This window comes from Protopterus annectens, chromosome 3.part0 (genome assembly GCF_019279795.1).
Source record: "Protopterus annectens isolate FY-2018-M chromosome 3.part0, PAN1.0, whole genome shotgun sequence".
In the NCBI taxonomy this organism is placed as follows: Eukaryota; Metazoa; Chordata; order Ceratodontiformes; family Protopteridae; genus Protopterus; species Protopterus annectens.
The window spans coordinates 1,919,330,344-1,919,342,966 of NC_056731.1; the positions used below are offsets into that span (position 1 = coordinate 1,919,330,344).

The 12,623-nt window shown below is 40.6% G+C and overlaps 1 protein-coding gene across 1 annotated transcript in view; it reads right to left on the reverse strand.

Moving 5' to 3' along the window:
* The window catches only part of NBEAL2 (neurobeachin like 2), a 3,059,867-nt gene that overhangs the window by 2,214,008 nt on the left and 833,236 nt on the right, over positions 1–12,623 (reverse strand). The gene's annotated exons all lie outside the window — the stretch shown is intronic.

The following is a 12,623-nucleotide window of genomic DNA, read 5'->3' on the forward strand; positions in this document are numbered from 1 at the left end:
AGCCCTCACCCTCGTGGTATGTGCCTAATGTTTTAAGTTATTTGTGTATTTACTCTAGTGAATTCAGCATTTCTACAAGTTTTTATGCTATTACTGTCTTTTTGTCTAACAGAAACGCATAAAGTGTAACAGAATGCTTAAAGGACAACGGGATATTAAAGCAGATTGCTCAACCTGCTGTCTCTTTTAGTCCCTGTTTATAGGTTTATAGATTATAGATTAGTACTAAGCTAACTGCCCTTGCGAGCCATTTTAAGCCTAGCCAATTATCCCTTGTGAGACTCAAACCCTGCACCTTGTGTTTGTAAGGCAAACACCTTAACCATTAGGCCACCCTCCCAACCCTAAATTTCATTGATACATGCTCGAAAAATCACCCATGCAGCTTTAAAAACTTATGCACACAACTCTTTTCCCTCCTAGGCTTCCTACCTTTCCATACTGTTTTACTTTTGCTTTGAAAACCAAGTTGAAAAACCTCTAGCTGGTTTTGAAATGATGATGTCACATCTGCCAGAGCTCTTGCTCTAGCTACCGGGATGTTTCCTCCCCCAAAGTGATGTAATCTCCACCTGATTTGCATGCTGTATAGAAGAGCCAGTGGACCTCCCACATTGTGATGTCAGAGCTGCCTTGCCCCACCCACTCAACCTAGCAAAAATGTGAAACTATAATCTCACTTTTTTGAAGAGCCCTACCGATATGTGACAAAGTACAGGCAGAAGCACAGTAACAGCTGCAAAAACTATGAGCATAAATGCGTAGACATTAATTGCATGTTTTATATAAGAAGCAGATGTCTGTCACAATTAATCGACAACACTACATCAGATTACAAGTAGTATGCAATACCGTAATTTTCTTAAATTACTACTTAAAAAAAGCATGTGGGTGCTGTCATGCAAGTCTGTGAAATAGTTTGCGTTTATAGTGCACAATCTGTTAGCTATTTAACCAAACAGGAAGGAAAAATAAGTGGGAGTTTGATGCTTTGCAAAACAGTGATTATTCCTAGTGCTATGGAGCTTGGTTCTAAATTTGGCAGGAGGAATGCAACAAAAAAATTCTGCCACTGTAAGGAAGGAAAGGCTGACAAGAAAACACTACATTAGTCTGGTCACCTGCTGTGTGCTGTCAATCACATGCAGATAATAGGTTAAATTATCCTTAGCTCTTTGACAGCTAGGGAAGGCAGGTGTGAAGGGGGAGGGGAGATACCTTGAAGAACTAGATTTCAGCCTTCACAAAAGAAATCAAATTAGCATTTCTTAGAAGATAGAGCAATAAAATGTGCTTTTCAATTCTGTTCTGTAACATTTGCACTGCTTGTGTTTGAAGTAGTCATTGAAAAAGTATAAAATTTTAACCAAAAGTAGGTGACTATAACACAGCAGAGAATGCCTGTAAAATCAGTGCACTGACAGCAGCTTTAGGGAAAAGGTGGCAGATCTGATGCAATTTTTTGGAGACAAATGCATTCTGAGATGCTTAGAGGCAGTCTAAACAGTCAGAATTATTTCAAGATGCCAGACACCATGTGGTCAGTCAGAAAGTGCGTATAAAAATATCTAAAAAGCTCTATTGTCCCAGAGTGGTGTTAAAATGTAGGAAACACCAAACCATGATGAAATAAACATGTTTTTTGAGTCTGTGGATGCGGTTGTCCTTTAAGTGTTATTGCAGTTCAGCTCTACAGCTATGGTGTACTTTTACTGTATTAAGCTAGCTAGCATGGATACAATAATTGTTAATGAATGTTGCCTAGAGTCTACTGAGATTGCAACATAGTAATATTGAATCTGTTGAAACAGAACAGCGAATTAGTGTCTGTTAAGCTAGTACAACCACACTTTAAATGTTAAAAACCTTACTGAACTTGTGGATTACATTCCTTAAGCTACGGACGGCCGTTGGTCAAACACATTGGTCTGTGATTTAGAAGCTAAATTATAATGTTTTAGTGGCTTTTCAACTATTATAATCACTAAGTGTTATGTTATTACATAGAGAACCTGCTGATTACGTTTAAAACGCTACGGACGGCCAAAAGCTGTGGTCTGTGTATTTTAGAAGCTACAGCATACTGATTGTGAGGCTTGTTAGCTCAGAGGGACTTAATTAACTTACAACAGTAAAAACACCCATTACAATTAACAGACTAGAGGCTCTACTGCTTAAATATAACTAAGGACTCTAGTACCTGCATCTGTTATATAATATAGTAGGTACATCAGGAAAGCCGATAGTTTATATCTAAACAGAATAATACAGGGAAAATAGTTGTATTGTGGATGTAATTGCTTTGTTTCCCTGTACTAAGGCTTCAAAGAATATAAACACCTAAACAGCAATACAAAATACATTAAACTACTGCAAGAAAACAATTCTAGCAGAGATAAACAATAAGACTATTACTTCAACTACAACTAGTACTTCAACTACACTCCACACTGAGACCATTAGGCTTTAGTGTTTTTAATATATTTCAGTAAATAGATTCATTATACAGTAACAAATCTTTCAAGACTTTGCCACCTTTTTCACCACCTTCCACTTTTTGTAAAACACAAACTTTACAATTAATGCTGTTACTAAAATGACAAACAAAATGCAAAGAAACAGATCTATCAATTTTTTTATTTTTTATGTCCCTTTGAGTGTTCCTGCAGTCTTACTTTAAAAGTTTAAATAGTTTCTCCTGCATAAAAATGGCCACATGAACACACCAGGGCATATGCCACGCCTTGAATTTGGATAGTAAGATGCAAGCAGTGAAACAGTTTTATTCCCTTTAGTTTTATATATGGGTCAGGCATATTTTTTATCAACCAGAGAAGTTGAGGACAACAATAAAGAGGTGAAGGAATTTATCTGGGAGGGAAAGTGGGCAAAGAGTTAAGTGGAATAAACTGATCCCTCCAGTAGAACAAGGTGGTTTAGGATTACTTGACTTGAAAGGATATTTTACAGCTACAATAAGGCTCATACATAACACAAGCAGAAAGTTAAAATGGAAAGGGACGTTGATGAAGCAGGGTAAGTTCAAGAAATAGAGAGCGCCTGGGAATTTGGATGAAGACCTTTAAGGAAAATAATAGCAATCACACAGGATACTGTATTCATAAAGTAGCAAAACATATTCAAAGAACTAAGCCGACAACAGAATGAAGAAAGGAAATTTTGCCAATGGGGATGACTACAAGCAGGGATTCAGAACACAGGCAATAGAGTGCTAAAATTTACTGCAGAAAAATGGCAAAGGAAGCAAGGTAACGACAGCAAACTACTAGAGAGGGAAAGGTAACAGTGTGGGATGAGGCCAAGAAATTATTTGGATTGCAGGCCAGAGACTGCCTCCCCTACCAGGGACTGCTATTAGACTATAGGCAAAGAGAAAGGAATCGGGGATCTTAAGAGAAAGACAGTACAGTTTTGTACCTACCATAAATGTAGATGTTCGAGTGCTAATACAGCTGCAGTCATAACAGATGGGTTTTCCTGCCGTCAGGCAGGTCCTTGGTCGGCCGAATTCCAAAGTCTAGGTCCAGCGTCAGATGTCGTCGCTTCTTCCCTGACGTCAGTGCGACAGGGGTATATAAAAGAACCAGCCGACGCCATTTTCTTCAGTTTTTCTTGCCCCAGACAGAAGGCAAAACATAAATTTATGTAATAATGCAATGCAATAAAATCAAAAAACAGTAGTTGCAAGCAAATACACCATAAAAGAATACCCCAATCATGTTGTATGAGGAGGTGTTAGCCATTAGGCCTGTCACAAGAGGGGAAGGAGGGAGGGAAACCTGGACTGCAGCTGTATTAGCACTCGAACATCCACATTTATGGTAGGTACAAAACTGTACTATGTTCATCGTGCATACAGCTGCAGTCATAACAGATGGGTAGAATCCCAAAGCTAAAAAAGGGGTGGAGGTACTAAGTGGAACTAGGAGGAGCCAGGATGCCCTGCAAGACTGCAGTGGCAAAGCCCGCTCTAGATTTGGAGTATAATGGTAGGTGATAGTGCTTGGAGAAAGTATGTACAGAACTCCAAGTGGCTGCTTCCAAAATATCTTTGGTAGGAACCCCCCTGAGGAAGGCTGCAGAGGTAGCTGTGGCCCTTGTGCAGTGAGATCTGATGCCTGTAGGTACAGTTTTATCATGAAAAGAGTAACAAAAGCAAATGCAGTGGGCTATCCATTTTGAGATTGTCTGTTTGGAAATAGGCTTCCCTTGAGCACTTGTAGCATAGGACACAAAGAGTTGCTCTGATTTTCTGAAAGGCTTTGTTCTGTCCAAATAATAACGGAGCTGTCTGTGAATGTCCAAGGAATGTAGTAGTCTCTCCCCTTTGTTTTGTGGATTAAGATAAAAGGTAGGAAAGTGGATAGCCTGATTCAAGGCTACCCTGGATACTACCTTTGGCATAAAAGAAGGATTGGTTAGTAAGGAAACTCTGTCCTGATGGAAAATGATGAAAGGCTGCACAGCCATGAGGGCTTGTAGTTCCGAAACCCTGCGTGCTGAGGTGATAGCCAGAAGGAAGGCTGTTTTCCATGACAAATACTGCAGTTCTGTTGAAACAGCTGGCTCAAAAGGAGGCAGGGTCAGTTTTCTAGAATGAAATTGAGGTCCCAAGCAGGTACTGGTTCCTTGGGGGTTTTATATTCTTAGCCCCTCTGAGGAACTGTCTTAAGAGAGGGTGAGAGAATAAAGGAGGATCAGTGTTGTATTCTCCAGAAATGGCTGAGGCATGGATTTTGATGGAGGAGAATGAAAGTCCACTGTTTAGCATCTCAGCTAAGTACTGTAATATTTGAGGTAAAATCAGTATTTCAGGATTCTGACCCTTTTTCTGATTCCAGGCACAAAACCGTTTCCATTTTGCGGAGTAGGCTTTTCTAGTAGAAGGCCTTCTGGCCTCCAAAATGACATCCTGCACCTCCTTGGAGAGTAGGGTCTGTTGTGAATTTAAGGAATCCTCCATGCGGCTAGATTGAGTGTTTTCAGTTGACTGTGAAGAGTTTTGAAGTTGTGCTGAGTCAGTATAAGAGGCATGGTGTGGAATGCGTCAGGCTCCTCAGAAGTGGGTACCAGTGCTGTCTTGACCAGTCTGGAGCAATGAGAATCATCTTTGGTCTGTCTGCTCTGGCTTTTAATAGAACTTTGGGCAGCAGAGGAAGAGGTGGAAAGGCATAAACTGTCATTGTTGTCCAACTGAAAGAGTGCGTCCACTTTCCAGGCCTGTGGATGAAAGGTCCTTGAGCAGAATTTTGTCAATTGGTAATTTCTGTGGGTGGCAAAGAGATCTATGTCTGGCCTTCCCCATGCTTGAATTATCTTTGTAAAAACTTGAGGATGCAACTTCCATTCGTGTGGATCTGTCATATTTCTGCTTAGGTTGTCCGCCAGCGTGTTTTCCTTGCCTGGCAGGAACTGTGCTTGAAGTTGGATTTGTAATTCCAGAGCCATGTTCCAAAGAGACATGGCTAGCCTGCATAGGGGGTATATGAATGAGTTCCTCCCTGTTTGTTTATGTACCACATCACTGTGGTATTTGTCTGTCCTTATCAATAGCTGGCCTGGATGCAGTAGGTCTTTGAAAGCCATAATAGCATTTACTACTGCTAGCATTTCCTTTTGATTGATGTGTAGGTGCTTCTCTTTTTGGGACCATTTGCCCTGAATGCACCGATCTGTCATGTGCGCCCCCCAGGCATAGTCAGAGGCGTCTGTTGTGATGACTTGATTTGCTTGAGGCTTACAGAATGGGAGACCTATGTTTCTTTGGCATGCTTGAGCCCACCACAGAAATTCCTTTTGAAGACATGGAATCAGTGGTATAATTGTTTCCAAACTGTGGCTGTGTTGAGACCATAAGTTTTTTAGGTACCATTGAAGTTTTGCACATGGGATTAGTAGGATGCAAGATGCCATGAATCCCAGAGCCTGCAGGATTTTCCTTGCAGTCAGCCTGGTGAAGGTTGCCAGTTTTCTGAAGTAATGAGTTAGTTGCCCTTGTTTCTCTGGCATGAGGTAGGCCATCTGGGTGTTTGTATTCAAGCTGGCACCCAGGAAAATTATTGTTTGAGAGGGTATTAGTCTTGATTTCTTTTTGTTGACTGTGCATCCCAGAGAATTCAACAACATTATTACAAACGCCAGGTGTTTCAGAAGTATGTGTTTGCTGTCCGCTTGGATCAGGCAGTCGTCCAAATATGGGTATATCTGTATCCCTTGAAGTCTGCAGAAGGCAATTACTGATGCCAGGCATTTCGTGAACACTCTGGACACAGTAGATAAGCCAAAGGGCAATGCAGAGAATTGATAATGGGTTGAACCTGCAAGAAATCTGAGGTATCTTCTGCAATCTTGTCTGATTGGGACATGCAGGTATGCCTCCTTGAGGTCCAGTGTTACCAGCCAAGACTCCTTGCCCAGCATGGGAAGAAGCTGCTGTAATGTGAGCATCTTGAATTTTGGTACGAGTAAATATGTGTTTAGGATGGATAGGTCCAAAATAGGTCTCCAATCTTTGCCCTTCCTTGGTACCAGGAATAGTCTGAAATAAAAACCTTGACCCTGTTCTTGTGCAGGTACCTCTTGAATAACTTTCATGTCCATGAGATCTGAAATTTGTTTTTGTGCCTCTGCCCTTTGATTGTGTGGCAGGTTTGGCATGCCTCTCATTCTTGGAAGGGTGTGAAAGTGGAATCTGTAGCCTCTGTCTATAATGTCCAGGATCCATTTGTCTTTTGTGACAATATGCCAATTTTTTGAAAATAACGCCAGTTTTCCGCCTAAAGGTGCTGCCAATTGAGCCTTGCTTGGCATGCAAAGGGGAAAGTCATTGGTTCTGCTTTCTGAATGGCTGTGAACTATCCTCACCACCTCTTGGTGTAGGTGCTTACCATTGTCTGCCTCTAAATGATCCTTGAGATTGCCCTCTACCCCTCGGGCACCTGTATCTACCTCTTTGAGGTCTGTCCGTGGCTGGAAAGGACCAATTTTTTTGAAGGCCAGTTTCTACTGAAACGTGGAGGTTGTACCTGTAGGAAATCTTTCACTGTTTGCATTGATTTTGCCTTTTCCTCCATTTTCTTTAATACCTCCTCAGCTTTAACACCAAACAATACATCTTTTTGAAGAGGTGCATCTAGTAGTTTAGCCTTGACATGATCTGGTAAGGTTTGCTCTTTGAGCCAAGCATGTCTACGTATGACTGATCCTGTAACAGCAGCTCTACATGAGGCCTCTAAAGCATCAAAACCACATTGCAAGGTATGTTTACCCACTTGCTCTGCACTATGTAACAAATCCTGCAACTCCTTCAAGTCTGGTTTTTCAGGTTGTGACATTTTACCTTTCAAGTGAGATAACAAAAACTGTTGATACTTTAACATATGGAACTGACAGTTTAATGCCCTCATGGTTAAGGTGGCCGAGGTGTATACCTTTTTCCCCCACCTTTCTAAAGCTCTGGAATCTCTCTCTGAAGGTAATGGATTTTTGGCAGTGGAGGCCTTAATTCCCTTGGGACCCTGTGAAATGGTTTCTGGGTCAGCCGCATGGCTTTTGTATAGGAATTGGTGTGAATCAGGAACCCGGTAACACCTGTCAGGCTTGACTGGAGCTGGAGATAAAGAGTCTGGGTTGAGGCTGGCCTCTGAATACACATCATCTAGTATGTCTAAGACAGGAGGGATAGCCAGAGGCCTGTGCTGAGGGAGCAAGAGGAAATCCCTGAGCCTTTTCTTTGAGTCTGAGTAATCTTGGCCTTCCCAGTGGAAGTGTTCCCTCAAGGTATGCAAGGTTTCCCCAAAAGAGTAGTCCTCAGGGGGGGAGACAGAGGGAATGGACTCCTCTGCATCAGAATCTTCAAAAGGGGAGTATGAATGTTCCTGGTCTTCAGAATGTTCTGAAGTAATGGAGGCCTGGTCCGAGGAAGGGTATTCTTCCTCCACTCTGGGCCTTTTGTCCGAGGGGGGTTGGGAACCCCTGATAAGAGTAATCAAATCCTCAGCCATTTTGAGCATCTGCTTTTTAGGCATGGGGCCTTGAGAGGGGCCCTGTGGAGCTTGTCTTTTAGAATGCATGGCTGCTTTACATTTAGTGAAAGCCTTAATGGAAAAAGAAGAAGAAGGCCTGAAGACACCTTGAGAGGTGGCAGGCCTGTCTAAACTCTGAGTTTCCCCGCCAAGAGTGGCTTCGGTATCTGTAGTCGGGGTGTGGGCCGAAGAGCCTGCGACCTCGGGCACAGAAGACACCACTAATGAAGTGTCATCGGTAGTCAGGGGCTGTGTAGGCGCCTCACTGAGAACCGGAGCACCAGTAGTCGGCTTTAGTGTGGTGTCGGAAGAAGTCGCGGACTTCGTATGTCGGTCCTTATCTTTGCGTCTTTTACTCAAAACTGGAGTCGGATTATCCGACAACATAATGTAATTAAACTTTTTGCCAAAATAGTGTTGGGCGAACTCCGCCCGACGCTTAATAGTGCGCCTGTTGAATGTAGCACAAAAACGACAGGCCGAGACGTTGTGGTCTGGGCCTAAGCAAGGAATGCAGAGGGAATGGAAATCCTTATGCGGTATTTGCTTCCCACATGAACTGCATTTATTAACTTTGTCTGACATCGGTCTGAGGCAAGAAAAGTTTCCCCAACGGGGTACTTAGCTTTCAAGAAGACTTTGGTTGAAAAATATTCGTAATCTCAGGAGCTGGCCGACCGGCACTTGCGAACTGCTTCTGCTTCGGGCACCGCACGGCAAGAAAGACTGAAGAAAATGGCGTCGGCTGGTTCTTTTATACCCCTGTCGCACTGACGTCAGGGAAGAAGCGACGACATCAGACGCTGGACCTAGACTTTGGAATTCGGCCGACCGAGGACCCGCCTGATGGCAGGAAAACCCATCTGTTATGACTGCAGCTGTATGCACGATGAACATCTGCTCTGGTACAGTTTTTAGTTGAATCTATAATGGAAGCTGCTGTTAAAAAGTGATAACTAATAGGGCGCATAAAATACTGAATGATGACAATAAGAATCAATCAGAGGAGATTAGAAAATGTCAGGAAGAGAGAGACTGGAAAAGCAATTTACAACAAAACAATGTCAGGACATATATATCACTCTCAAGTATGCAGCAAAGTCCAGAAGATTTAGGATCCTTGCTTGGAAGTGTTTGCAAAGGTATTTTTAATCTTCAGTGATTTATCAGAAAACACAAATTTTCTGAGGAACAGACAAAAAATATGAGGCAAAAATGTGGACAGTTGAGAGCCACGGCTAATGGGTATACTTAAGGAAATGATTCTTTTAAGCTGGGACACAAGATCTGAATTGTCTGGACATAGTAAGGCCTTGTTAAGCTTAGTTCTGTTAGTTGCCAAAAAATAACTATAAAATGGAAATCAAAGTCTAAACCAACTATATTTGAAATACTGAACATTATAAAAAAAGTAAAAGAACTAGACAGTGGAATCTTCAGAAATAGGAAGGAGCAAATTACATAGAAACTGCAACAACAGTACATGCAGAACAAAGTTCAAGTGGAAGAGTGATGTTTTAAGTGAAGGAAGGAATTCAGCAATTTATGTAATGGACTAATGGTCTCAGGGAAAGAAAAGATATATGATAACATGTAAATGGAAAAATGTTAATACATTTTTTCCCTGTTAATGTATGTTTGCCTATGTATAAGTGACAATTTAATAAAGGTGTTTAAAAAAAATGGACCTGGACTAATGACCATGTCACAGTGATTTTTTTTTTTGTTTATTGAGGATCATCCTTGCATCAGGAGCAAGGTTTAAGCAAGTACTCTGCATGTAGTTGGGGAGGAAGCAAATTTATTAGGTGGTGTTCACGGGAACATGCTAGCCTCCTTAATGTCACTGGATGCCACTAAAAAACAGAGAGACAAAGAATGTGGAAGGCCCAGTGTATGCCCTTCAAATCCTCACTGGCAGCCAGCAGGTGGAAGGGCGGTATATTAAGCACTTGCATTAAGAAAATGGAAACACTGGAGTGACTGCATGCCAGAATATTTGACAAGAGATGTACAAGCCTAAAAACTTTTAAAAATTCAACAGTTTTTTTTTTTTTCAAAAAGGACTTCTGGACCAAAGGAAAATAAAAAGTCATCCTGAGCTTCATCTCAGTATACATTACATACATACATATACATGCCCAAAAGAAACGGACAGTCCTAGTCTTCATTTTTCATAAGGTAAACTGACAAAACAGTGCCACAGGTAGTTGAAGACTGCTAGAAAAACTGAATAATTTGCTAGTTAGTGAACATATCCAAAGCAGATGGATCTGAAACATTATTTGATGAATACATTGGGAAGCATAACTTCAAGGCTTATTAAGAAAGGTCTTAAAAAGTCTCTGTTCTGATGGCATAGTGGGATAAAGTCCTGATTACGATCCAGGAGAACTGCGTTCAATTAGTGAGTTGGGCAACAAACAAAAGCGTCAGAAAACCTGATCCCCAAGATGCCTAGTTCCACAACTGGCCCCAGCACACTGGATTAAGTCAGGGGGAGGGGGGCAAGAAAAGACAGCTGGGAGACCCATTACGAACAGGTACCGGCATGCCAGGTCAGTAACCATGAAGGACGAGAAGAAGAAAAAAATATATGACATTTAAAAATTCAGTACCACTGACAATGAACTTCTCACAGCATTATGAGCCCATCCACAAAAAAGAATCTTGTGCTACACTCTTAGGGTTAACTAACATTCAGGACTGGAAGACTAAAGTTATTTTATCTGAAAAACAAAGTGCGGATAAATTACTTTTGATGTTACACAAAAAAACTGCTATAAAAATGGCAAATGCTATATATATTTATAATCTGTACTTGTTTAAAATTTGAGATAACAGGAAACACAGTGGTCCCTGAATACATAAAACACCATTTAAATCACATGTTCTTGTAATAAAGAACTTTGCTACTTAGGGCCCAGATGACTGAAAATGGTCTTTAGGCCAGCAAAGTTACCTATTTAATGAATGCAGATAAATAGATGAGGGAAACAATGAAATTTGTGACCGTTATTCACTTTGTTTACATTAGATTATGAATGGTCACTGACATTGTGAGCCAACATATTGAATGGAGAAGCACTTTCTAGCAGTATTTACCAGTAGACTTCCAGTTCACAAATCATCAATGAAACTGAAATAAGTATGAATCAATCAGATAAACAAGGTGAATGTTCAGAGCCTCAGAGACATGCCCATAAAAACGTACAAGAAAGGCAATTTAAATGTTGTTGAATTAAATGTTTGGAGCTTTCTAATAACACTTGAAAAAAATAAGAACCTGAAATACCTATGGGACATCACATTGTAAGTAAAATAAATAAAATGATAAACTGCATATGAGGAAAGGAGGAACACTAGTCATCTGAATGGAAAAAAAAAGGTGTTGACTTGTTTGGATAGGCAATTGTACAATCTATAACAGGTGGTGTCTGACTAAAACCCTCCTGATAAGAGTACAGTATCACAGCAGGGACAGAACTCAGAAGTACACAACCCCAGACACAAACCAATTATTTTACTTGATGAAAGAAAAAAAAAGCTGTGGGCCAAGTAGATTTGCAGCCTATCTAGGAAGCAGGAAAACAAGCAGATTAAGTGGACAAAAAAGTCAATTCCTACTATCAGGATTGTTTTTTAATTCGGAAACCTATGACAGTGGATTGGCTAATTAAACCAGAAGTAAATTAGAGAAAAAAAGAATATATCATAGGCAGTTTACAAATAAAGTAGTGGTGCCAACTAAAGGCAGATTTGTCTTGTGATATTAACAAGCCCTGAAATACCAAATTCACGCTGGAAATTATGAAAAATGCATAACCTCTAAATATAACTTTACAATGGCATGCATAAAAAACACATGCAAGAGTGCTAATGCTCTTCTAGTAGTTAGCTTGAGGTACAGTGTGTTACTGTACATATACTGGATGCAACGTTCCATGTTAAAATCTAAGTGATATGGCCTGCAACAAGAGTTCCTTGAAGAAGCACAGTTGTTTTCTCTTTGGTAATTTGGCGCAGAGGACTAATTTTATCACAAGTTTCATCCTGTAGTTCTCGGTTTGACTCCCTCTGTGTCTACCTGTCTACTAAGCGACTCTAAGGAATCACTTAACCAGACATTGCTCCCAGGTTACCACTGCAGAGAGGGACTTGGCTTACCTGGTTAACAAATAATAATAAAAACTGTTTGCTCCCAGTGTACTTTTAATGGCTTAAAATTTCTTTCAAGCAATCATTTTATAAATGTTCTTTGTGAATCATATTTAGAAGGCTTTATTCCACCCTTTTTATTCTATTATACATGCAGTATATGGATTCTAATTCTTAAAAGAGGAGGTTAGAAAAAAAGGTCCCATGAATTACAATGAAGAATCCACCGTTTGCCTCAGCATACTAAATTCTTAATTAATATGTTGTATGGATAATCTGGCTTCAGATATTCTGGAAAAGTCTTACTTGAGATGAGACAGACATCCTTTCTCTGATATTTTAAATACTAGAAAATAAATCATTATTTAGGACACTGATGCTAGTAACTGTTCTTATGTGCCCCCTATTCGATGTGCTGAC